Source organism: Triticum aestivum, chromosome 1A (assembly GCF_018294505.1).
Source record: "Triticum aestivum cultivar Chinese Spring chromosome 1A, IWGSC CS RefSeq v2.1, whole genome shotgun sequence".
Taxonomy (NCBI): domain Eukaryota; kingdom Viridiplantae; phylum Streptophyta; class Magnoliopsida; order Poales; family Poaceae; genus Triticum; species Triticum aestivum.
This window is the reverse complement of record NC_057794.1, coordinates 227550948-227578862: the sequence shown is the minus strand read 5'-3', so window position 1 is coordinate 227578862 and position 27915 is coordinate 227550948.

Here is a 27915-nt window from a genome sequence, read left to right as displayed (position 1 = left end):
TCGCCACGTCAATCAAGTACATAAATAACATTACATCAACCAAAACACTCATGGCCCGACTACGGCGCCAAAATAGAAGAAAACCCAACATGCGACAACGGTCCCAATCACCCCCAACTGGACACCACTACTGATCATCGGGAAAGGAAACGTAGTATCGCTGAGAGTCCTCGTCGAACTCCCACTTGAGCTCGTACTCGTCACCTGGAGCGGAATCACCTGGACCTGCATCTGGAGTTATAGTAATCTGTGAGCCACAGGGACTCAGCAATCTCGCACCCTCGCGATCAAGACTATTTAAGCTTATAGGAAGGGGTAAGGCAAATATATGTGGAGCTGCAGCAAGCGACTAGCATATATGGTGGCTAACTTATTCGCAAAAGAGAGCGAGAAGAGGAGGCAAAGCGCGAGCGAGAAACTAGAGAGCAACCTGCGCAAACATTACTCCAACACCGTGTCCACTTCCCGGACTCCGCCGAGAAGAGGTCATCACGGTAACACACTCAGTTGATTCATTTTAATTAATTAAGGTTCAAGTTATCTACAACCGGACATTAACAAATTCCCATCTGCCCATAACCGCGCGCACGGCTTTCGAAAGTTCAATCCCTGCAGGGGAGTCCCAACTTAGCCCATGACAAGCTCTCACGGTCAACGAAGGAATAGACCTCCTCCCAAGACATTCCGATCAGACTCGGTATCTCGGTAACTCAAGACACTTCGACAGGTTAAAACAAGACCAGCAACACCGCCCGAATGTGCCGACAAATCCCGATAGGAGCTGCACATATCTCGTTCTCAGGGCACACTCAGATGAGACTAGCTACGAGTAAAACCAACCCTCAAGTTTCCCCGAGGTGGCCCCGCAGGCAGCTCAGTTCGGACCAACACTCAGAGGGAGCACTGGCCCGGGGGGGAGGGGGGGGTTTAAAATAAGATGACCCTTGAGTCTGCAAAACCCAAGGGAAAGAAAAGGCTAGGTGGCAAATGGTAAGACCAATGTTGGGCATTGCTGGACAAGCTTTAAACAAGGCGAAATATCAAGGGGTTCCCATTATAACCCAACCGCGTAAGGAACGCAAGAATCCAGGAACATAACACCGATATGACGGAAACTAGGGCGACAAGAGTGGACCAAAACACTAGGCGAGAGGCCGAGCCTTCCACCCTTTACCAAGTATATAGATGCATTAAGATAACATGGCAATAAAATGATATCCCAACAAGTAAATAAATGTTCCAACAAGGAACGGCTCCAATCTTCAGCTGCAACTAGCAACGCTATAAGAGGGGCTGAGCAAAGCGGTAACATAGCCAATGAACGGTTTGCTAGGACAAGGTGGGTTAGAGGTTTGACATGGCAATTGGGAGGCTGACAAGCAAATGGTAGGCATCATAGCATTGGCATAGAAAAGAGCGAGCAACCAAGCATAGCAAAGATAGTAGTGATTTCGAGGGTATGATCATCTTGCCTGCACAGTTGTCAGAGTTGACTGGATCCTCACAAGCAAACTCAACAGGCTCCTCGGTAGTGAACTCGTCTCCCGGCTCTACCCAAACAAGACAAACAAGCAACAAGGACACAATCAACCACGTGCAAGGATCAAGCGTTATGATGCAATGATGATATGCTATGCGGGATGCGATGCAGGATGCAAAATGCAAGATATGACAGGAAATGCATGAACCTGGCCTCAACTTGGAATTCCAAGGGTGCCACTGGAAATAGGGGATGAAATTGCTTGAAAATGATATAAAGATCATTGGAAACGGAGTTACGGTTTGGAAATGGCAAGCGTTTCAAAATTGACTCCGGTCTGCGATTTACAGCAAGTAGGCATCTAAAGGCAACGAAACGAACATGCTACAGGGATGCACACAAGATGCTTAACAAAAGACTAGCACTGAGCCACGGCCAATTCATCCATTATGAGGTTCAAACAAGCATGGCAAAAACGCAAATGCAAAACAGATTCCAGACTTAGTGAAATTAACACTTGTCTGAAATTTCAGATCACGAAGCCCTCTTCGGAGCAGCAAAACAACATGATACATGACATGATTAAGACAAGTAAGAACATGGCATGGAGCTACTCAACAAGCTTAACAAAAGTCCCTAAGTGACCTGGGGCCAAAAGGGATCACAAAATATACTAATAAGCACACGAACATAGCTAAAACACAATCAGTTTTCAGACTTAGTGAAAACTGAGACATGCTGAAATATAACTCACGAAGGCATGTAAACGAGCTCGATGCACTCACTACGGTGCATGTCATGGCAAGGCAAGCATACATCCACTAAGAAGGCACAACATACAAGCTAGACATGGCAAGAACAATGGCATATCATGCACGGATTAACTACAATAGCAGCGGCAAAATCGCAAACGAGTTGACGATCTGCCCAGATTCACCATGAAGCAAAAGTAGAGCTCGATTGACTCAATCCAGGGTGCTCCATAATTGCAAACAAAGACATGATGGATAGAGCATAACAAGATTAACAAAACTCCTTTACTGATCATCCTCAAAAGAGGCACGGATCACTAGGAAACAAGCTGAACATATGGCATCATGAACTAAATAATCCCAGACTTAGTGAAAACTACGAAGTCCCTGAAAACAGATTTACCGGGTGCCTCACTTTGCAAGCTTGCACAAGTCACCACACACATCCTAAAAATGTATGGGTTGCACCTCTGGAAAGAAGACAAAAGCCTTAACAAAACATATGAAGGACTGACAGGCATATCATGCACACAACAATCATGGCAAAAATGACAAGTCTAAGATGAACTAGCAGATCTGACAATTAACTCACGAAGCCTCCTTCTAACAGAATTTAGGGAATCAAGATGAACTCAAATGCAAATGATGCAATGGAAAGAAATGATGTACTCGTCGAGGCGAACATTTTGATATACTATATGTCCAAATCGGAGCTACGGATGCGGAGATACGACAGGTCAAAGTTTGCATAAAAATTAGGGTTCAGAGGGAAAAAGTCAACCGAGATATTTTCAGATCCAGATCCAGCGCGGTTCCCGATGTACTCGCCGGAGTCTCGCCGGAGTTCCTGTTCACCGGGAAGGAGGACGACGCCGAAGGGGGAGAGGATGACCGGGGCGGCGAGATCGGTGGAGAGGGCGGCGGAGCCGGCCGGCCGGTGGTGGCGGGCGTCGGCCGCGGCGCCGGCGAGGCGGCGGGCTACCGGCGCGGCGGGCGGCAACGGCGGGCGGCGCAGCGAGCTACGGCGGGCGGCGGCGAAGCGGCAGCGGTAGGGCGGTGGCGCGCCGGCGGGGAGGCGGCTCGGGCGCCCAGGCGGCGGCGCGGGGGAGCAGGCGCGGGGAGGCGGGAGCGGGGCGGCGGTGGCGACCGGGCCCGCGCAGGCCGGATCTGGGCCCCGCGGGCCATGCGGAGAGAGAAAGAGCTGCCGGGTGAGGTGGCGGGCGCCTATTGGCTTGGAGCGGCGGCGGGGATGACGTGGCGCGACGCCACTGGCCGGAGCGAGGTGGAGGGCGGACGTGTCCGTCGGTGGAAGAAACGTCCGGGCGCGAGGTGGAAGAGGACTAGGGTTTGTACCGCGAATGTTTCGGAGGGGATCACATATATATAGGTAGAGGGAGCTAGGAGAGTCCAAATGAGGTGCGGTTTTCGGCCACGCGATCGTGATCGAACGCTCTAGGACATGGAGCAGGGTTTGGTGGGCTTTGCGCCAAATTGGAGGGGTGTTGGGCTGCAACACACATGAGGCCTTTTCGGTCCCTCGGTTAACCGTTGGAGTATCAAACGAAGTCCAAATGGTACGAAACTTGACAGGCGATCTACCAGTAGTAAACCAAGGACGCTTGGCAAGTCTCGGTCCAATCCGGAAATGTTTAATTCCCACACACGAAAGAAAGCTAGAAATGGCCACCGGAGGAGAACCAAGCGCCGGAATGCAAAACGGACAACGGATAAAATGCTCGAATGCATGAGATGAACACGTATGCGAATGCAATGCACATGATGACATGATATGAGATGCATGACAAAGACAACAACACACGGAGACAAAGACCCGAACCCGAGAAATAAATATAACTTAACGCCGGAAATGGCAAGAGTTGGAGTACAAATTGGGAAAGTTACATCCGGGGTGTTACAACACTCCACCACTACGAAAAGATCTCGTCCCAAGGTCTAGGACTGAAAGAACGACGGGTACTCAGAACGGAGGTGATCCTCGCGTTCCCAGGTAGCTTCACGGTAGGAATGGTGTGACCACTTGACTTTGAGAAATTTGATTGACTTGTTGCGAGTCTTGCATTCAGTCTCTTCAAGAATAGCTACTGGGTGCTCACGATAAGAGAGATCTTCTTGGAGCTCAATGTCCTTGAAGTTGACGGTGCGGTCAGGAATCTTGAAGCACTTTCGAAGCTGAGAGACATGGAACACGTCATGAACATTTGCGAAGTTTGAAGGAAGCTCGAGTTGATAGGCGAGGTCGCCTCTCTTGCTGCCAATCTTGAAAGGTCCCACGTATCTAGGGGCAAGCTTCCCTTTGATACCGAAGCGACGAGTACCTTTCATAGGAGAGACATGGAGGTAAACATGATCTTCGATCTCGAAAGCCAAATCACGGTGCTTACTATCATAGTAGCTCTTCTGGCGGGATTGGGCTGCTTTGAGGTTATCATGAATGACTTTGCACATTTCTTCTGCCTCTGTGATTAAGTCATTACGCAGCAGCTGACGTTCATCGGTTTCAGACCAGTTGAGAGGGGTACGACACTTCCTGCCATACAGAATTTCAAATGGGGCCTTGCCCGAACTTGCTTGAAAACTGTTGTTGTATGAGAATTCAGCATAAGGAAGACAATCCTCCCATTTCATGCCGAAGAAGATCACACAAGCCCTGAGCATATCTTCAAGAATCTGGTTGACACGCTCGACTTGACCGCTTGTTTGAGGATGAAAAGCTGTGCTGAAGCGGATGTTAGTGCCCATGGCCTTCTGAAAAGAATCCCAAAACTTCGAGGTAAAGATGCTGCCATGGTCTGAAGAGATCACTTGAGGAATACCGTGCAGAGAGACAATTCAAGAGGTATAGAGTTCCGCCATCGACTCTTTGATAGGCAGAAAGTGAGCCACTTTGGTGAGTTTGTCGATGACAACAAATATAGCATCATTGCCACGCTTGGACTTTGGAAACCCAGTTACGAAGTCCATCTCAATGTGGTCAAACTTCCATTCTGGAATGGCAAGAGGTTGGAGGAGACCTGCTGGCCTTTGGTGTCCTGCCTTCACTCTTCTGCAGACATCACATTCATTCACGAATTGAGCGATCTTGCGCTTCATTCGAGTCCACCAATAAGCTTGCTTAAGGTCCTGATACATCTTCGTGCTCCCAGGGTGAATGGAGAGGAGAGAATTGAGAGCCTCGTTCATGATCACTTATGCGAATGCAATGCACATGATGACATGATATGAGATGCATGACAAAGACAACAACACATGGAGACAAAGACCCGAACCCGAGAAATAAATATAACTTATCACCGGAAACGGCAAGAGTTGGAGTACAAATTGGGAAAGTTACATCCGGGGTGTTACACAACCAGTGCAGGAGCTGCGGAATCAAGAACTTGACGATGTCTCAATGGCCTCTTCCAACCCTCGAGCATGTCCAGGCCAACGGCGAGCCCCGGAGGACCGGCGGAGGGGAGGCGCATGCATCGTCATTGAGCGACGCCCCGACGACCACCGTCGGACCGGTGGGTGCGATGGCCCCGACGTCGAGGAGCCTGTGCTCGAGGATGGTGGGTGCCTTCCTGTCAAGGTTGGGTGCCCTGCCTTTACTCGTGAGCTATGGCAAGTCCGCTAGCCATCCGCTCGCATGTTCAAGCCAGAGATACCTGAGAAGTACGACGAGAGGCTGAACCCGGTAGAGTTCTTGAGCATCTACACCATCGATGTTCAAGCTGCCGGGGGAAGAGATGAGAAGGTGTTCGCCAACTACTTCCTTTTGGCACTCAAGTCCAATGTGAGGTCTTGGGTGATGCACCTGCCGGAGAAGTCCATTTCTTCATGGGCTGACCTATGCCATGACTTCATTGGCGCCTTCATGGGCGGCCATGAAGAACCAGGACAGCCCAGCGAGCTTCTCCAGCAAAAAGAAGGAGAGATTGTACGGAAGTATTTGCAGAGATTCAGCAGAGTCCATAGAAATATCCCAGGTATCCACCCGACAGCTGTGATAGCTGCCTTCCAATCCAGTGTGCGCAACCGCATGATACATTCTAAGATGAACATGCGATTGCCCAAGACGGCGAAGGAGCTTTACACCCTGGTGGACAAGTGTGCTCAAGTGGAAGAAGGGCGGAAACTTCCTGGAGAGGAGGATTGCATCGACATCGACTCATAGGATGATGATGAATCTACCAGTCAAAAGAAGAAGAGCAAGAAGGCTAAGGCTGAAGCCCCCGACAAGGAAGTTGCCGTATGCACTGACTACCGGGAGGCTACGGCTGCCGAGAAGGCCGGGAAAGGCGAGGGGGCGTATTGCAAGATTCATCGGACCAAAGGCCATGATCTCCAAGAGTGTCATCAGGTGGATCAACTCGTCTAGAAGCACAGGGATGAATATGAGAAGCGTGACAAGGAAAAAGGTTAGAATGGTGCTGGCGGGAAGGGCCAAGGAGGTGAAGCAAATCGCCCCGGCAAGGCTTTTCGGAACCAAGGGAAGCCCGCCAGGGGCTGCGAGAAGGAAGTTTGCAATGATGAGAGTGATGGAGGTGATAAAGAGGAAACCAGCGAGCAGGAATTCCAGAAGGCCACTAACGCCCTATGCATTGACGGGGGTGCATCTTTGCACTCCTCTCACCGCCAACTTAAATAGTGGGCACGTGAGGTCAATGTCGTGGAGCCAGCGGCAGAGTCTCAGAAGCCGCTCAAATAGTCACGCACGCCCATCATCTTCGACGAAGAGGACCATCCTGACCGCACCATCACGGTAGGGTGTTTGCCGTTGTTGGTCTCTCCAACAATTCACAAGCTCAAAGTCCCGAAGATGTTGGTTGACGGAGGGGCCAGGTTGAACCTGATTTCCCCAAAGGTTATCAGCAAGCTTCAAATAGCAGAGGAACAACTAAAGGTCACAGGCACATTTCAAGGAATCAATCCCGGCAGGAGTCGTCCTAAGGGAAAGATCACGTTGCCAATGGCATTTGGGGGAAAATTGAACTACCGGACTAAGAAGGTTGTGTTTGATGTGGTCGACCTCCCCTACCGTACAATGGGATCCTTGGACGCCCAGCCTTGGCAAAATTCATGGCAGCATCCCACTATGCCTACAACACTCTAAAGATGCTAGGGCCAGTGGGAGTAATTTCCATTCCGTTAGATGAGAAAGACGCAATCATTTGCATGGATAAGATGTACCGGGACGTAGTCGCGGCAGAGGCTGTAGGAGCGGCAGTTCTCGTCAAGGAGAACAAAGGAAAGAAGGATAGCAGGGACACCAGCAAGGAATCCGGGAAGCGTTTCTCTTCGGAGGGTGTTGCGCCTGTTGATGATTTGCCGGAGAGTTCCAATAGCAAGAGATCCAAGGATGATGCACCACATGTGAAAAAAGGTCCCGGCAGGGCTGGCTGGCGTTGATGGTACCTTCACCATCAGTGCCACCCTTGATGACAAATAGGAAAGCACGCTCGTTGCCTTCCTGTGGGCGAATATCGATGTGTTTGCCTGGCAACCATCTGATATCCCCAGTGTTCCCACGGAGGTAATCGAGCACCACCTTGTTGTTTGCCCACATGCCCGACCCATCAAGAAGAAGGTTCAGAAGCAGGCCTTAGAGAGGCAGCAGTTCATTGCCAAAGAGATTAAGAAGCTTGAGGCAGTTGGTCTGGTCATAGGAGTACTGCATCCAACATGGTTAGCAAACCCAGTGGTCGTATGCAAGGCCAACTGAAAATGGAGGCATTGCATAGATTTCACAGATCTCAACAAAGCTTGCCCGAAGGACCCATTTCCCTTGCCGCGCATCGACCAGATCATGGACTCCACTTCAGGTTGTGATTTGCTCTCTTTTCTAGATGCATACTCTGGGTACCATCAGATCTTCATGTCCAAGGAAGATGAAGAGAAGATCTCATGCATCACCCCATGTGGTATGTACTGCTTTGTGCGCATGCCTTTTGGGTTAAAGAGTGTCAGGTCCACTTTTGCAAGAGCAATCCAAATTGGTTTTGAGCCGCAATTGCATAGAAACATTGAGGCTTGTCGGTGTTCTGGGAACGGGGGTCCCCAGACTTGCCTGTCTGCGGCCCACGGCGTGGCTCCTCAAGCGGCCCTGTATGGCCCATCTTCACCAGCAGACACCCAAGACCCTCGCGAGGGGCCAAGCCTTGTGAGGAGGACGACTCAAGACCTCTTCAGGGGCGGCTTCACCAGGCTGGCTCGCGAGGGGCGTAGAGATCAAGGCAAGGCGAACCTCACGAGGTTCCAATGATGCAAGCCGTGACGATCAAGACCAGTCGGGCGCCAGCACACACAGTGTCCTCGTTTCCTCTTTGGTGTTAAGGAGGCAAGCACAGGCAAGGAGTCCCAAGGCATCAGGCAAAGGTTTCCATATCGGTGCAACAAGACCAAGACCAGTAGGACGGCAGGACGGAGGTCACCGTGGAGCCCAAGATGGCGTCACCACCAGAGCCTTTGGCAGGCGAAGACTACTTTTGTCAGGATAACTTGTACTAGTTGTCTCCCTTCGAATTTGGCCGTTGTGGGATCCCTTCCCGCTCAATATTTTGGGAATAGGACCAGAGCCTCTATAAATAGGACTAGCCACCACCATAGCAGGGATCGATCCGGTCTTAGAGGGATCGATCGATCGGATCTTGGATCGGAGCCATTCCATCCTTAGCCTCACACAAGCTCACCAAGCACAAGAACACCTCTCCTCGGGAGGCTATTCTTCCCTTGTAACTATTCATCCATAGCCCAAGAGGCAATCCACCACACCACACTGTAGTAGGGTATTACACCACAACGGTGGCCCGTACCAGTATAAATCTTGTGTCTCGTCTTCTTTGGGCTCGTCGAGCTAGGCCGTCAGATCGTTGAGTGTGCGAGCAAGAGAGGGGGAGATCTTCGTGCGCACCCCAGTGTTCGAACCTCTAGGGTTTTGCCGGAACCCGAAATCTAACATTTGGTGTGCCAGGTAGGGGTGCGTCGAAGCCTTCTTCTTCGTCGACCCATGCTTAGTCACTCCAGCAAGCTCATGGCCAACGCTCGCCGGGCTCGCGCGGAGTGTCGGGCCGCTCTCGCCGCCCGTGTCGCTCAGACGGCCCCAGTAGGCGGGCCTCCTCGTCGTTCTCCATCACCCGCCGCCAACGCTGTAACCGGTCCGGCGGCAAACAAGCAGCAAGCCTGTTCGCCGCATCCCTCCATGCGCCATGACGGCCACACCGCCACCCCGTCGCTGACTCCAGCAGGCTCGTCATCTCAAGCTCGCCGCGCACCCACGGATGCGCAGGCCGCACTGCTCATGGCACGCGAGCTCCTGCGCCACTGTCCAGTCGACGACCTCTACGAGGACTGGCTGGACTGCATCACCGAGCTCGTCAGCGCTGCGGGAGGCTCTCCTGCACCGTCCCTCTCGCTGCCTCGCCCGCCCCTAGCCATGGGCGACGTGGCTCATGGAGCTCCTCCGCCTCCTCCGCAACAAGATGGCACCCTTGCACTGAGGCGTGCGGCTCAGGGAGCATGTCGGTGTCAAAACCGGCGGATCTTGGGTAGGGGGTCCCGAACTATGAGTCTAAGGCGGATGGTAACAGGAGGCAGAGGACACGATGTTTTACCCAGGTTCAGGCCCTCTTGATGGAGGTAAAACCCTACATCCTGCTTGATTATTCTTGATAATATGAGTAGTACAAGAGTTGATCTACCACGAGATCGGAGAGACTAAACCCTAGAAGCTAGCCTATGGTATGATTGTATGTTGTCCTACGGACTAAAACCCTTCGGTTTATATAGACACCGGAGGGGGCTAGGGTTACACAAGGTCGGTTACAAAGGAGGAGATATACATATCTGTATTGCCTAGCTTTCCTTCCACGCCAAGTAGAGTCCCATCCAGACACGGGACGAAGTCTTCAATCTTGTGTCTTCATAGTCCAACAGTCTGGCCAAAGGATATAGTCCGGCTGTCCGGAGACCCCCTAATCTAGGACTCCCTCAGTAGCCCCTGAACTAGGCTTCAATGACGATGAGTCCAGCGCGCAGTGTTGTCTTCGGCATTGCAAGGTGGGTTCCTCTCCAAATTTCGAACGTTTGTCAAGTAGTGTCCGGTACCATAAATGTTGGGCTTCTTGGCTTCCGCGCCCAATAAGGGCTATCTTCCACGCGTTGAGTGAATATGAGGGGCCAGGGCATTTTTACATTCACCCCCCTAGCCAGATAAATAAATTGTCTATTAAAGGGATGTGGATTCTTAGATCCAATCCATACCATCATCCCCCAGCGAGAATTCATCGGAGCGCGCTTCGAAAAGATCCACTCCAGCATGGCCGACCTCCGTAGCTCCTCCTCCCGCCCCCGTAGCCCTAAGCCCGTTGATTGGGGGAGGTGTTCCGTCCCACACAGTCGATTAGTCGAGCTGCAGACAAAGGGATTTCTCCCTCCAGCGTATATGGTTCCCGTCCGAGCCGGGCTCGCCACCTACAATGGCGGGGAGCAAGCGGAGAGCTTCCCCAGCCCCTCGACGGGGGAGCGGGTATGCCTTGTTCCTTACTTATTAAGGGGACTCGGATTTCCAATTCATCCGTTCCTCCGCGGGCTCCTGGAGTTTTACGGCCTCCAACTGCATAATTTCACCCCTACTTCCATTTTACACATCGCCGGCTATGTTGCCCTCTACGAGTTATTCCTGGGCTGCGAGGCTCATTTCGAGCTGTGGAAAAGGTTATTTTTCCTCGTCCCTCGCACACAGAAGGGGTCACTTTATCAAGTGGGCGGAGCCAAAATATGGCGCATCGCCGAAACCGGATACCTGTCCGATACTCCAAAGAAGACGTCCGAAGACTGGCCTTCGGAATGGTTTTATATGGAGGAGGTCCCCCTTACGGACCCTGTTCGGCGGGGTCTTCCTGAGTTCAACAATGCTCCTCTGAAGAAATGCCGAAGTTGGCGCCCACGGAGCCCCCAGGAGGAAGACAACGGAGAAGTCCTTTACCTGATGAACCGGATTAAAGCGCTGGCTCAATCAGGATTGACAGTAATCGAGGTTATGTCAATATGCATAATGTGGGGAGTGTAACCACTTCAATATCGAGGGCACCCCCTGTGGTGTTTTAACGGGGAAGATGACGCCACCCATTGCGGGCATAAGGGTCCGGACAACGCTACCGCTTTAGCAAAAAAATTGTCCGAATTGTTCAAGGGGGAGGAAGAGGAGTTCATCCGCATCAAGCCATGGGATGGATTCTCCATGTACAACCCTCCAAGCTGGGTGAGTTATATCTCCTTACTCCCATTCTTCCCACATTCTTTGTCGTAGGTACTCACCTTGCCATTTTGCGGCAGGAACTGTGAAAAGCCATAAGGGAGGTCAGCAGCCCATCTCCACAACCAGAGGACCCTGACTGGGCCCTCGGTCCCGGACTCGAAGAAGATCCAGACATATTCATGGAGCTGATAGACCGGCAGTTCTATCAATTAAGCTGTGATGACGCCATAGTGGCCATTACGGCCGACTATCCCGGACTGCTTCCTGCATCGCACGTAAGAAAAACCAAAAATCCCAACTCCAAAAACTAGGATCTCCTTTTAGACACTTCACCTACCATATACATAAGGTGTTTTTACAGGGAAGGCATTCGGGACGCCATGCCGAACCCGCAGCAACTCGCCAACAAGAGGCACCGAGGCCGGGCAGGCCAAAAAGGAAGGCGGTCAGGACGGAGACACCGGCGTAGAGGTATGACAGAAACCCCGCTCCATGGTTGTCGTCTTTCTTGAAATGTAATGACGTCCATGTTTCTTTAACAGCAAAAACGCTCGCCGGAATAGGTCTGGTGAGGCTGCCGATCATGCTTCCACCAGTCGGGCTCCAGGACCAGACATAGAGGCGGAAGCCGACATGGGGCAGTCGCCGGATACTCCCCCTACAGAGGATGCGGATAGGCTATCCGCTACAAATTCAGAAGTGGAGAGCGCCATGAATCATAAGCGTCGTCGGGCCGTACTCCGCGACGCTTGCTTCTCACCAGAGGCATTTGATGCCTTCAATTCTGGAGAGGCGTACCTCCGTGCTGCTCAGAATGGTCTAGCCAGAGCCACGAACCAGTATGTAAAGGATGTACGGGTAAGCAAATCTGACGATTATATGTATCAGTAGCCCCTGAGACTTGAAACAGTTAGCAGAACTGATTTAAGGATCATCTTATTGTGCAGGTTCTTACAGAGAAGAATAGTCGACTGTCACAGGAGCTGGAGGAATGCAAGACCCAACTTCGGGCCGCTGTTGCCGCATTGAAGGAACCTAAAAAGTCCCCAGCTGGTAACATTTCTTTCAAAGAATGATAGGTACCATATAGCGTGCGGCATGGCTGCAGATCTAAAATAGATGTTGTAGATGAATCCGGATAGAATCCGGAGGAGCAGCACGCCGTACGACAGCTAAAGGCTGGCGAACGCATGCTGACTGAGGTCAGGCGGGAGAAAAACAATCTCCAAGACGCCAATACCAAGCTGAGCATGGAACTAAAAGATGTTCGAGCCCAGCTTGCGGACTCCAAGAAGGAGAATAAGCGGCCTTGACGCGGCATATTCAGTAAGTGCTTGACCGAACCCTTAATAAAGGGGACGACGGAGAAGCCGGCTAACAGAGTTATTTCTGCAGGTCTGCTGACGGGTCGTTCCACAGAGGAGATGCCTGGGTCTGCGGGTGATCTTCTATCCGAGCTCTCACAACTGCACGAACAAGTTCGGCAGGTGATGCAAGGTATTGCCCAGGCCTTGTGGCCATCCGTCTCCCTGCCAGAAGGCGCTGGAGAGCTTGTGGAGAAGCTCAAGGGAGCACGGCGGAGCTTCCGATTATGGAAGGTATCTGCCTGCCGTCAAGGTGCCAGGGAAGCCTGGGCCATGGTGAATATGCGGTATACCAAGGCTGGCCCAAATCACATGGCCGAGGTCGGACCTGTGGGGCCCGACGGGAAAGAGATCCCCGTTAGCTTAGTCTATGGGTAGGTAGAATTAGCCGCAAAGTATTCCCAACAGGATTGTAGGCTAGACCACCTGTTGGATGGTATAGAAGAGGAATTTAGTCAGTCTACGTGACTACATAATTAAAGTGACATGTATAATGCCTTCTAGCCGGATTGTAGATCATTTGTCATGGCGGACCTTTTCGCTTCAACCTCGGGATCCGATAGTCCAGAGTGTATCCGAATACCCGCTCAGTTATATAAGAACCAGGGTATGCGTGGAGACCAGGCGTAGGGGTCATTAGTACTTGAACAGACAAGTGCCCAACTAGTTATCTTATATTACATGGGTAGTAAGAAACATCTTCCAGGGAGAATAGTTCCATTAAGGGTTCCTTTCCCTGGGTACGCATGCCCTAAAGTGCATGTCCGGACTGCGAGAGGAAACGCGGGAAAAAACATCTGGGGGCACATATGGAAAATAAATAAAAAGCATCTTTTGTTCATCGACCGAATATTCTCTTAAGAATGCTAGCTTTCGGCTTCACCCAGTCTGAGGTACACATCCGGCTGACCCGGCAGTAACAATCACAGAGGTGCTCCCCTTATGCCCTAGCCGAATTAACGGGAACGTAGGACATAAATACAAGAGCCAGGCAACCCAGCTTGGTCAAAACTTAAGTCATATCGATGCATATAATGGCGAAGAAAAGGTACATGCGGAAGAATAACACATGTGCTGGGCATGAAGCCCAGATAGATAATTAAGCTTCTATGTAAGAAGCCCCCAAGTAAAATGAGCGCGGTTAGCGCATCTATAGTGTGCAAGCGAGGCACAAAGTTGGCCCTTGAAGGCCTTGAGAAAGAATAAAAGAAAGAAAGAGAAAAAAGACAAATAATATATATTCAAAAGATGGACAGAGGAAGGAGACGAACATAGAGTCCGGCGCTAGGCGTAGAATCTTCGGAGCCTTGCTGCGTTCCATGGGTTCGGCTCAAGTCGATTATTCGATGCATCCCGCAGACGGTACGCTCCACTAGTCGGAACTTGGTCAATAATGAAGGGACCTTCCCATTTGGGCTCGAGCTTGGTCTTTTTCTTCTCCGGCAGGCGTAGAACTAACTCACCAACGTTATAAGTTTTGGCCCATACTTCTCTGCTTTGGTATCTGTGAGCCTGTTGCTGATAGAATGCGGAACGGGCTTTTGCCACATCGCGCTCCTCCTCCAGGGTGTCCAAACTGTCCTGCCGATCGAGCTCGGCTTCTCTTTCTTCGTACAAGCGCACTCGAGGTGAGTCATGAATTATGTCGCAGGGCAGAACTACCTCTACGCCGTACACCATAAAGAAGGGTGTATATCCAGTACTACGATTCAGCGTGGTCCGCAGCCCCCAGAGTACGGAGTCGAGCTCCTCTACCCAGTGCGTGCTAGACTCCATTAAGGACCGCACTAATCTGGGTTTAATGCCGCTCATGATAAGACCATTTGCTCGCTCAACTTGGCCGTTGGTTTGTGGGTGATAGACGGAAGCATAATCGAGCTTGATGACCATGTTGCTGCACCAGAGTTTTACCTCGTCGGCCGTGAAGTTCGTGCAATTGTCAGTGATGATGCTGTGGGGGACGCCATAATGGTGTACAACCCCGGATATGAAGTCTATCACTGGTCCGGATTCGGCTGTTTTAACCGGTTTGGCTTCTATCCATTTGGTGAATTTATCCACCATGACCAGTAAGTATTTTTTCTTATGGGTTCCCCCCTTAAGGGGTCCGACCATGTCAAGCCCCCAGACCGCGAAGGGCCAGGTGATGGGGATTGTTTGGAGGGCGGTGGGTGGCATGTGGCTTTGGTTTGCAAAAAGCTGGCAACTGGCGCAGCGTTGGACCAAGTCCTGTGCATCTGCCCGGGCCGTCGGCCAATAAAACCCTGTACGGAAGGCCTTGCTTACGAGGGCCCGGGCTGCGGCGTGGTGGTCGCTGAGTCCGGTGTGAATTTCTGCCAAAAGCTTCCGCCCTTCCTCTTCGGGGATGCGCCTTTGAAGGACTCCCGTAGTGATTTTTTTATACAGCTCTCCCTCGTGGACCCTGTAGGCTTTAGATCGCCGCACTATGCAGCGTGCCTCATTTTGCTCCTCAGGGAGTTCCTGCCTAGTTAGGGGGTCCCCACCTAAGCTTCCCCCGTGTCAAGACGGGGTCCTCACTCCAAGATGCGCGGCCCAGTGGCGCGACCCACCGCGCCACATGCCCGCGCATGAAGAAAGAAGCTGCCAACAGATTCCCCGTCCACAAGGAAACGCTCCACCACTCCCACCTCCGCTACGCCAGGATTGCTTGCTGAGGCAGGGCCATGCGCCGCATGCCGCAGCGACACGGGGGCACCACGACCAAGCTCTGCCTCCACGACGACCCGCGGTGGCCACGGCAGGCTGTCGTGCCTTCACTCCGGAGTTGCGTTGCGTCGTCTAGCCGGGCAAGTTCAAGCCAGATCTGCCTCCTCGCTATGATGGCACCCCCGACCCTATAGAGTTTCTACAGCTCTACGAGCTCAGCATCGAAGCGGCCAACGTCGACGAAAAGGTCATGGCTAACTGGTTCCCCATGGCTCTCAAGGACGGCGCCCGCTCATGGCTCCTGAACCAGCCTCCTAGCTCGATTTCCTCCTCGAACAAGATGCGCGGTCGCTTCATCGCCAACTTCCAGGGCACTCGTGACCGCCCCCCGGTCGCGGGTGACCTGCAACGAATCAAGCAACAACCAGGAGAAACCCTGCAGAAATACATCCAATGCTTCAACAGCGCGTGAATCAAGATCGCCAGACTTGAATTTCTTCAAAGAAAGCAAGATCTTGAAAAGCTAAGAGTGAGTTATGAAGATCTTCAGAAGGAGCGCGATTCATTACTTGCTCAACATATCAGCGCTTCTCAGGAAGAATTTGTTCCTCCATGCTTGAAGTGCATTGAACGTGAATCTGCTAATTCTTCACGTGAATGTTCAAATGTTGCTAATGTTTCAAATTCTTCACATACCTCTGCTATCACTAATTCCTCATCTGAGGACATTGCTAGTATCACTGATGATGCAGGGTTGAAGGAATTGTACATGACAGGCATGTACAAAAGCCTCAAAGGGCATCAGACTCTTTGTGATGTGCTTAAAAAGCAGATCCTCAACAGGAACCCTAGGAAAGAGGGTATTGCCTTTCAGAGGAAACTCAATGCTGATGGTACATATTGGAAGCCTGAGCAGTACCCCAAAACTACATGGGTTGCTGCAAAGGGACCTCCAGTTGATCCATATAACCTATCTAGATATGCATGTGAATCTCCTCATTCTGATGATGAGTCATTTGACTCCAACTACAAACTATTCAAAAATCAGAATGGTGAAGTATTTGCTAGATATGTTGGCACTAACTACAGGAACGGTCCCCCTATGAAGAAAATCTGGGTTCCCAAAAGATGCCTTGAAAATCTTCAGGTGAATGTCATCATGACGCCACCTGTGAAGAATAGGAACCCCAGATCAAATGCTTCATATGGACCAAATTCTTCATATGGATCCAAGTCCTCATACGGAAAAAACTCCTCACATAGATCATATTCCTCAAAAGGATCAAAGTCCTCAAATGAACATCATTGTGCTAACCCGTCTGTTTCGCAGGAAAGATCTAAGGATTATGGATATGTGCATTATTCTTCAAATTATTATGTCCATAAGTCCTCGAGGAATTTCTCTGCTTACTCTTATGCTTATTCTAACCCCTCTTATGTGAAACAAAATGGACTGGCTTATATGCCATCCTTCTCGTATGGAGCTCGCAGAATGATGAACTCTTTGCCACCCCTTCAGATGTGGGTGGTGAAGAAAAAGAACTAATCTCTTCTGCAGGGTCAGGTCTCCAGACGTACGTAATCGTCTGAAGAATTTGCTGGAGACCTGAGCATGCCTGATAGGACGCAGGCTAATCATGAAGAAATGAACTTTCATTTCTCACGTCCTCATATTGCTTTATCTGTTCTTTTCCTTGATGAAATTGATCTGATGAACTGATCTGATGAATTGATGTCATATATCTTCACAAATTCTTCAAGAAAACTGCCTATGAACTCCTCACTGATATGAAACCCAATGTATGTTATTTCAAAGTCTTCGGTGCTAAATGTTGGATTAGAGATCCTCATCACAACTCAAAATTTGCACCGAAAGCACATGAAGGTTTTATGCTTGGTTACGGAAAGGACTCGCACACCTACAGAGTCTTCAACAACGTTCTTCACAAGGTTTTTGAAACTGCAGATGTGCAGTTCGATGAAACTAATGGCTCGCAAAGAGAGCACCTACCTACTATGATAGATGAACCAGCACCTGAGGAAACTATCAAGTTCAAGGCTACTGAGGATGTCATTCCCATTGAAGAATCTGCTGAAGAATTCATTCCAGAACATGAAGAATGTCGAGCTAATGCACCTGAAGAAAATGCTGAAGAAAATGGTGCTAAAGAAAACGTTGATCAAATTCTTCAACGGCAACCAGCTCATCCTCGCATTGCAAAAGAAGTGCAAGTTGAAAAGATCGTCAATGACATCAAAGCGCCAGGTCCTCTCACACGCTCAAAAGCTTCACATTTGTCTAACTTTTGTGGGCAATATGCTTTTGTCTCTATTACAGAGCCCACTAAGGTAGATGAAGCATTTTTGGAGCCTAAGTGGATTCAGGCCATGTAAGAAGAATTACATCAGTTCGAGCTCAACAATGTCTGGGAACTGGTCAAATGACAAGATCCTCACAAGCACAATATCATTGGCACAAAGTGGATCTACCACAACAAGCAAGATGAAAATGGCCTTGTGGTGAGGAATAAGGCACTGCTTGTAGCTCAAGGCTACACACAGGTTGAAGGAATTGATTTCGATGAAACTTTTGCACCTGTTACTAGACTTGAGGCTATTCGCATATTACTTGCTTATGCTAATCATCATGATATCACTTTATATCAAATGGATGTGAAAAGTGCATTCCTTAATGGTAAGCTTGACGAAGAAGTATATGTTGCTCAACCCCTAGCTTTTGAAGATCCAAAGAATCCTGACAAAGTCTTCAGACTCAACAAAGCCCTCTATGGCCTCAAGCAGGCCCCACGGGCATGGTATGATACTTTGAAGGAATTCCTCATGACGAAAGGCTTCAAACCCGGTTCACTCGACCCTTCTCTTTTCACTAAATCTTATGATGGTGAATTGTTTGTGTGCCAAATATATGTTGATGATATTATCTTTGGCTATACTGACCAACGTTATAGTGATGAATTTGCCTATATGATGAGTGAAGAATATCAAATGTCTATGATGGGAGAGTTGAAATTCTTCTTAGGACTTCAAATTCGTCAACAACGCAATGGCATATTCATATCTCAGGAGAAATACCTCAAGGATGTACTGAGGAAATTCGGCATGCAAGATTGCAAAGGCGTCAAAATTCCTATGCCCACAAATGGCCATCTGTGCACTGATGAAAATGGTATTGACTTTGATCATAAGGTATACCGCTCCATGATTGGTTCTTTATTGTACTTATGTGCATCTAGGCCAGATATAATGCTTAGTGTTTGCATGTGTGCCCGATTTCAAGCTACACCGAAGGAATCACACCATAAGGCTATGAAGCATATTCTTCGATATCTAGCTCACACACCAACACTTGGATTATGGTACCCCAAGGGCTCGGCTTTTGATCTCATTGGATATTCTAACTCTGACTATGCTGGTGATCGTGTGGACCGCAAGTCAACATCTAGTACATGCCATTTCCTCGGACGATCTTTGGTCTGTTGGTCCTCGAAGAAACAGAACTGCGTATCACTATCTACTGCTGAAGCTGAGTACATTGACACTGGTTCTTACTATGCCCAATTGCTATGGATGAAGCAAACTCTCAAGGACTACGGCGTCAACATGAAGAATGTGCCTCTCTTCTGTGACAATGAGAGTGCCATCAAGATTGCTCACAACCCAGTTCAGCACTCGAAGACAAAGCACAATCAGATTCGTCATCATTTTCTTCGTGATCATGTGTTGAAGGGCGACATTTCTATTGAGCATGTGATGACTGAAGAACAGCTAGCCGATATCTTCACAAAGCCCTTGGATGAGAAGAGATTTAGCAAGTTGCGGTGTGAGCTAAATATCCCAGAATCTTCAAATGTTCTTTGAAAAGGACACTCATCCTAACACTTATGCAAAATTGATGACTTAGATGTGCAACACATGAAGAAACGTTTTTCTTCAATTCAATGAAGAACAACACTCTTAGTGTGAAGAAATTAGTGAAGAATTTGATTCTCATACGGTGGGTCACGCATAATTGTACGCGGTGTCTGAAATCATCATTCTTATACGGTGGGTCACGCCACCACCAAAAGTTGAAATTCCTCAATTATTCATATTCTTCAACTTTGCATCGTCTTCACTACTTCCGTCGTTTTTCTTCATTGACTATATATATATATATATATATATATATATATATATAAGTTTATGTCCTCTACAGCATTCACTTATTGCTAATTCTTCAAGTTAGTTTTTCTGCTAAGTGAATGTGATCGGACCCTTCCCCCTCTATGCTATACTCAACCCAATCTATTCACAAATTCTTCATGTGCGTTCTATTTGAAACTCGTTCAAAATCTTCAGTGTGTCCTTGTCAGCTGAGGAAATTGAGAACGAAACTTTAAAACCTATCCTATCAAAATTTTCGGCTTTGCCGCTCAAACCATTCCGCATCCCACGTTATACTTATCCACTCACCCACGATCGCACACGATCTCCACCTCTCAGTACGTGGGTGACACATGTCAAGCGAATGAGAAGGGTCAGAGGCACGTTCATCCAATTTCTTCAGGCCAGCAGTTTTTCACCGTGGCTATAAAATACCCCTCCGCCACTTCCTCACTTCTTTTACTCCGCTCGACCTCTCTCTCCAGCTCGAGCTTCTCAAACCCTAGCGCCGCCGCTACTTCATCACCGCCGGTAAGGAAGAGCTTCACTGCCTCGACCTCGTCGCCGACGTACTCGCGCCGACCGCAGAAATCTTCACTCCGCCGCCGCCGTAGCCGTCTTCCTCCGCCAAGTTAGGGCGTGGAAGATCTGCACAGACGAACTTCACATCTCCTCACTCCAGTTCGTCATGTTCTTTGTCCAGGGTAATTAAAAGTTACTTTTACTGCCCTCGTTGATTCGAATGATTATCTTCAAAATCTTCAAACGTGTTTTTTTATAGTTTCACACACTAAACACCTCACAAGTCATCTGTTCTTGATCCGTTTCTCTAAGCATCATTTTTCTTCAAGATTCCTCAATTGTGTGGATCTTCGATCTATACAACTCTGGAACCTAAGACAAAGAACGCTTAGTGAAATTCTTCAAGACTCATCTGGTCAAATTCTTCAACTTGTTCTTTTGAAAAAGCCTCTGAGAACGCATATGACCTCTCCAAATTCCTCGCAACTATACTCTGTTCACAGGTACACATGTCAGCTGCTGAATCACTAGGTTCTCATCAACTTAACTCATTTGCAGCGTTCCTCGAAGAAAAGTTGCATACTTCTTCAGAGAATTGTTCAAATTCCTCAACTGAAGAAAATGGCTGATGGTAAGAAGCCACAGAAGGGAGGAAAGAGGCCTGAGGTAAATACAGCGTTTGAGATCCCTGATGAAATATATGCTGGGTACTGCACACCTACCGAGGAAACCAAGAATGAGCGCAAAGTGCGCATTCAAAAGATAGAGAGGAGATGGGAAAGAGAATGGAGGGAGTACAGATATGTCACTCCTAAGTATATGAAGAAATTCGCACTCAATCCTCCATGCCCAAGAGCTCCATTGACACCTAGCCAAATCGTTGATCCCACCAGCCTCAAGCACGGTGAGGACTATCCTGATGAATGGGCCAAGCGCCAAGCCAAGTTGGCTAAGCAAGCCAAAGAAGCAGTGAGGAAATTCAATGAAGACTCTCCTGCTGCTGCTGCCTCTGCTGAGGCCTTTGCTGTCAAGCCAAAGAAGGCTATGTCAAAGAAGCCTACGCACAAGCCAAGTGCTTCACCAACAATGCCCTCAAGGCCAAGTTCCTCAGCAATGCCCTCAAGGCCAGAATCCTCAAAGCCCTCACGACCAATTCCTCATGCTCCTCCTCTTCCTCCAAAGTCCTCATCTCCTCCGCCTAAGCCCTCAGTTGTTCCGACTAAATCCTCAGCACATGTGCATCTCGCCTCATGCCAAAGGACTGTAGGCATCTCCATTGCCTCAGGTGTCTCAGCTAGTTCCTCAGCTGCACCAAGTTCCTCAGCTGGCCCTCACTGCTGAACACAAAGGCCACTGCTGGACGAGGTCCTCGCCCAAGTCCTCAAAAGAAACAAGTCGCTTTCCAAGTACCGTCTGAAGAAGACGAAGCTGATGATGATGAACTTGCAGAAATCATCAAAGACAGGCAAGTCAGGGCCGCTAAAGCCAAAGGATCAGAGGTGCCACTGCTTTTGGATCCCAAGTTGATCCTCGACTACATTGATGTCTGGCACAAGGACCCCAACACTCCCATGCCTGACTTCAAGCTGACTCCTGGCCAAAGTCACATGCTAACCCACTTCATTCAAGAAGAAAAGTGGAAATTTGAGAAGGCCAGGCAGATCAAGAAAGCACAGTACAAGAAAGAGCGCTATCTAAAGAGAAATGTTGTCTCTATGACAAATGAAGAACTTGTCACTATTCACACTGAGATCAAGAAACTCAGTGATGACTTTGACGCATATTGCGCTGATTGGCTTGGAGCCAAGGTTCGTTTTGTGAAACTTGCGGATAACTTCACTTCCAATGTTGCAGCCCCAACGCAACAGGAAATTCCTCAGGCTGAAGCATCTGCTTAGCCTACTGAAGGAAATGCCAGCACCACTGATAACAATCAGGCTGCTAAAGAAAATGTGAGTTCCAGGGCTAATGACTGCATTCCAGCCACTGAAGAAATTGCCAGGGCACCCACTAGTGGTGCGCCTGAAGAACTGAAGAACTCAGGGCAACTGCATCAGTTGTGCCTGAAGAACATCAACCAGATTCCTCAGCTGCTCCTGCACCAACTTCAACTCCAATCCTTCCATCTGCATCAGATGTCAAGAAGACCAAGGCTGCAGAGCGTGCTGCAGTGAAGAAAAGGAAAGCATCAGTTGCTTCAGATTCTTCAGCTCCGAAGAAAATGAAGCCTATGACAAGTTCATTTGCAAGTCCGATTGATGTTGTTCCCATCTCAACCAGGCCATCAAAGGACCTTGTTCCTTTTGATGAATAACATGTTATCCCCAGCGGATCTGATGAATAAACTCCTTCTGCTGCTTCGTCTGAACCGTTGGATGAAGAAATTGAAGTGGATGCGATCCCAACACCTATCATCTCCTCGCCTATGCCTCAGTTCACAGCTGAAGAGGCTGGCGTTGAAGAAATGGAAGATGAAGATGTGGATGTTGGCTGCTCCACACCTGTAATCAGTGATGAATTCTGGGAAAGTTAGCATCCAAACTCTCCAATGTTCACCCCTCTACAGCAAATTCATTAGTCCCCCACACAAACTGTACGAATGGGCTCTGAAGAAACTCATCCCGCTGCATCTGTCCATGAGGAAATTCCAGCCACTAGCGCTGACGAAATTGTTGCTGCTGAACCACTAAAGACACAGACTTCCACTGAAGAGGAACCAAAAATTCCTCAGCCTGAGGAACCTGCAATTGAGATTCCTGAGGTTGTGATGCAACTCACTGACACTCCTCTGCCGAAGCCAAAGGATCCATTCTCACGCAAGCAAAAGTTCAAGGCTAATGATTTCTTCGACGTTCTTCGAAGACTACAACCCCTATAACTCTGCTCGCATTAGGAAGAGGCGTTTCTGGACTGCTAGTCAAGCCAATTTCTATTCCTCAGTGTTGTTCAACAAGGAGAAGATCTTCTACCATGAGCATATTCCTCACGTGGATATGGAATCTCTGCCGTGCTTCGCACCAGTCCTCAGTGTTCTTCACGACGCTGGATTGCTAAACCTTTGCTCTAACATCTGCGATTGGAATGAAGAACTGATTCTTCAATTCTATGCAACGCTGCACATCACCGGAGATGCTGAAGATGTGAATTCATGTGAGCTGGACCAGCTTCTGAAAACACTCACCACACTGCACCAGCCTCTGAATTGCTTCGTGCTCTACCACTCAGTCCTCCCCTTGAAGAAGCTTGCTGCATCTACAGTGAACCTGAGCTCACACATCATTACATGCAGGTGCTGATGAAACCTTTGAAGCCAGGTCAAGCACCAAGAACCAAATTCCTCGTGAAGGAATTGCTGTACGTGCCCAGAACTGTCTATCGTATTCTTACGAGGACGATCGGTCCTATCAAAGGCCATGACTCATCTGATGAGGAAATTGTTGGCATCATGAAGTATCTGGTATTCAACATCGTTCATGGCATTCCTATCAATTATCACAATTTCTTCATGAGGACTATGGCAAATGTTGCACTGTCTCCGTTTGAGCTAAAGCCTTATGCACCTTGGATTATGAGATTCCTCAGGACAAGGTATTCACTCAACTACAAAGCTGATTTCCAGAATCACCTCAACTACTTGCCCCCAATTGAAGTCCTCAAGCAAACATATTCCTCAGTTGATGGAAAGGGCAAGGCACCAGCTGTAATAGATGAAGGCATTCGTCCATTGGATGGTTAGTTTCGCAAAGCTGCATCTTATTCCACCAATGATGACTCTGCCACACATGACTCTGCCAATGCACCCAAGTCCACTCCTCAAGCCACTGCTCCGCGCGTGATCACTGACCGTGAAGTTCTGCTTAGTCTTCACCAGAAGGTGGATCGAAATCACAAATGGGTTAAGCGTCAGTTTGGTTCACTTCTTCACAACATGACTGCCACACACAATGCAGTGAAGAAAAACCACTACTACCTCCATCAAGTCTTCGGTCGCACCTGGGCAATCCTGTCACATCTGTATGGTGAAGAAGATCTGAAGAAAATGCGTCTCAAAGAAGATTTTGACTGGTCTGCACCTCCATCAAAGAAATTCAAGAAGGTCAAGGTTCCTTCTCTAGTGGCCAGCTCATATTCTTCATCGCGCGACACTGATGAAAATGAAGACTTAGACGACACTGCGGCAGGCCCTACTACGACAAACGACCCCAACAACGTTGATGCTCCTTCATCAACTTGATATTCTTCAGGGGTGTTAGTCCTCATATTCGATCCTTTTGGTCATTTGATGACAAAGGGGGAGAATTTTGAGTTGGTCTTCAAGCAGGTCTTTCTATATGGGCATTTTTTGTTAAGTTACAACTCTTGTTCTTCTGAGACTTTATTGGATCGAGTTGTAAACTTAAACTCGATGGTGCTCTGATACTTTTGATATGTTTTGCTGCATGCTTATTCCTCATATATGCTAATGCACGCATGCTGAATTACATCAGTCACCATATTTCATCATGCATTTCAAATTCTTCTCTGTTATATGTCAAATGTGTGTATGAATTACAAGATATAGGGGGAGATCTCCATGATTCAACTCTTCAAGTGTGCATTGCTTCAAAAGCAAATTCCTCACTATGCACATTTTTAGGGGGAGTTCTTCTATATCTTGCAATCAAATTCCTCAATATCAGTAGTTACACTTCATATGTTTATCCCCATTGAAAACTTAACCTATATTGTCATCAATCACCAAAAAGGGGGAGATTGTAAGTGCATCTAGTGCCCCTTAGTGATTTTGGTGTATTGAAGACTTATAGTTTAAGGGACTAATGTGTTTGTGAGTGTACACAGGTCTATAAGTCTATGAGGAGCTTGATATTTACAGAGAAAGTCGACCCCTAAAAATGAAGTTCTTCGACTGAAGACTTTGGATCACTGAAGACTTTCTGAAGACTTTGAAAGTGAAGAAATTGGTGTGACCTTGAAGACTTGGTATTCGTTCGAGGAACATGAAGCGTGAATACTTTTGTTTTCGTAGTTTCATTTCCTCTTTTTTGAGTCATAGGAAACACCGTACTGTTAAAGGGGGTTGAGGAAATACTAAGGAAAAATATCCAAGTGATGCTCAACTCAAAATCCTACACCTACCTATCCCTTCGAGTGAAGCCATTGGAAATATCATACAATTCAGTCAATTTCTTCAGTGACAGAGACGAAGTTCTTCTGGTCTCTGAGGAATTTGTCCTGACTGAGGAGTTAGGAATTCGCCAGTGCGGATTGCCTACACAGTGAGGAACATGATAGCCCTGAGGATTTTGCTACTCAAAATTCCGACCGTTGCTGTGCTATGCGCCAGCTGTCCCAAAATATCTATCCACCTAACGGTCATATCATTGAAGGGCATTTATGTCTTATCATGTTGGGCTGCTCCCTAGGCTATAAATAGCCGCCCCCTACAACCACTAGTTGGTTGGCTGCTCCGAGAGAAACTGACACTTGTCATTTGAGAGCAACCCATCCTCTGAGGACTTTGAGCGAAAATCATCAAGTGAGGAAAAACCCAAAACGCAAACACCTAGAAACCCCAAGTGATTGAGCATCACTGAAGAGATTGATCCTGTGTGGATCTGATGCTTGTTACCTTTGAAGACTGTGCTTCTTCCAGATGGTTACGCGTCATGGTCTAGAGCATCCAAGAGGAATTATGGATCGCCGAGTGACCAAGTTTGTGAAGGTTTGGAAGTCGCTTGAAGACTTACCACGAGTGATTGGATGAGGTCTGTTTGACCTTAGTTCAAGGAGAATACGGTGAGGACTGGGTGTCCTGAGTTGCATGTTCAGGACTGGGTGTCCGGGACTGTGTGTCATCGAGTTTAAATACTCAGCCGCTCCAACCAGACGTACAACTGAGACAGCAGTTGGAACTGGTCTACCAAATCATTGTCTTCACCAAGCTTACTGGTTCTATTTCCTCAACTCTTCCATTTCCTCATAACTGTGTTGTGTGCCTGTTCATATCTGTGTTTGAAGACTTTGACTGAAGACTTTCTCAATTTCCCCAGTTCAATTTCTTCAGTCTGTTTGTCTTCATCCTGTGTTATCCTGTGCTTATGCTTCTGTACTCTGTGCCTATCTTCATTTCATCATGATGACTATGCTTGTATTCTGTTATGTTTACTTTTGAGTACTCATTCCACTGCTAGTAGTTCTTCGCTAAGGAATTTCCTCACCGGCAAATTCCTCAGTGAAGAATTTCATAAAAATCGCCTATTCCCCCCCCCCACTAGTCGATATAACGCACTTTCAATGAAGCAAACCCTCAAGTACTATGGCATCAACATGAAGAATGTGCCACTCTACTGCGACAACGAGAGTGCCACCAAGATTGCTCATAACCTAGTTCAGCAATCGAAGACTAAACACATCCAGATTCGTCATCATTTTCTTCGAGATCATGTGTTGAAGGGTGATATCTCCATCAAACATGTGAAGACTGAAGAACAGCTAGCGGATGTCTTCACAAAGCCTTTGGATGAGAAGAGATTTAGCAAGTTGTGGTGTGAGCTAAATATCTTAGAATCTTCAAATGTTCTTTGCAAATGACACACATCCTAACACTTATGCAAAATTGATGACTTAGATTTGCAACACATGAAGTAACATTTTTCTTCAATCAATGAAGAATAACCCTCGAAGTGTGAAGAAATTAATGAAGAATTTGATTCTCAGAGCCCAACGACAATTGTATGCGGCGTCTGAAATCATCATTCTTATACGGTGGGTTACGCCACCAACAAAAGTTGAAAATCTTCGATTTGAGTTATTTTTCAAATCTTCAAATTCTTCAACTTTGCTATTTCTTCAACTTTTTCGACTGGTGTTCTTCATTGTCTATATATATGTTTGAGTTTTCATGTCCTCGACAGCATTCACTTATTGCTAATTCTTCAAGTTGGTTCTCTTCTAAGTGAATGTGATTGGACCTGTTCCCCCTCTATGCTAAACTCAACCAAGTCTGTTCACAAATTCTTCATGTGCGTTCTATTTGAAACCCGTTCTAAATCTTCAGTGTGTCCTTGTCAGTGGAAGAATTTGCGAACAAAACGTTAAAATTTTCATATCTGAATTTTCGGCTTTTGCCGCTCAATCCATTCCGCATCCCACGATAAGATTAAACTACTCACCCATGATCTCCACCTCTCTGTACGTGGGTGACACATGTCGCTAGGATGGCAAGGGTCGGGGGCACATTCATCCAATTTCTTCGGATGGGCAATTTTTCACTGTGGCTATAAATACCCCCTCCCTTCCTCAGACCTCATTTACTCTGCTCGACCTCTCCTCGCTTGAGATCTCAGACCTAGCGCCACCGCTACACTCCATCGTCGCTGGTGAGGAAGAGCTTCACTGCCTCGACCTCGTCGTCGTCGTACTCACGCCAGCCGCAGAAATCTTCACTCCGCCGCCGCCGTAGTTGTCTCCCGCTGCCAAGTTAGGGCGTGGGAGATCTGAACTAACGAACTTCTCCAACTCCACTCCTAGTTCATCGTGTTCTTCGTCCAGGGTAATAAAAATCCGTTTTTATTGCCCTACTTTGATTCTGATGATTTTCACAAAATCTTCAAAAGGTGTTTATTCTTCAACTTTTGTATCCTTAAACACCCAGTTACATCTGTTCTTGATTTGTTTCTCTAAGCTATGTTTTCTTCAAGATTCCTC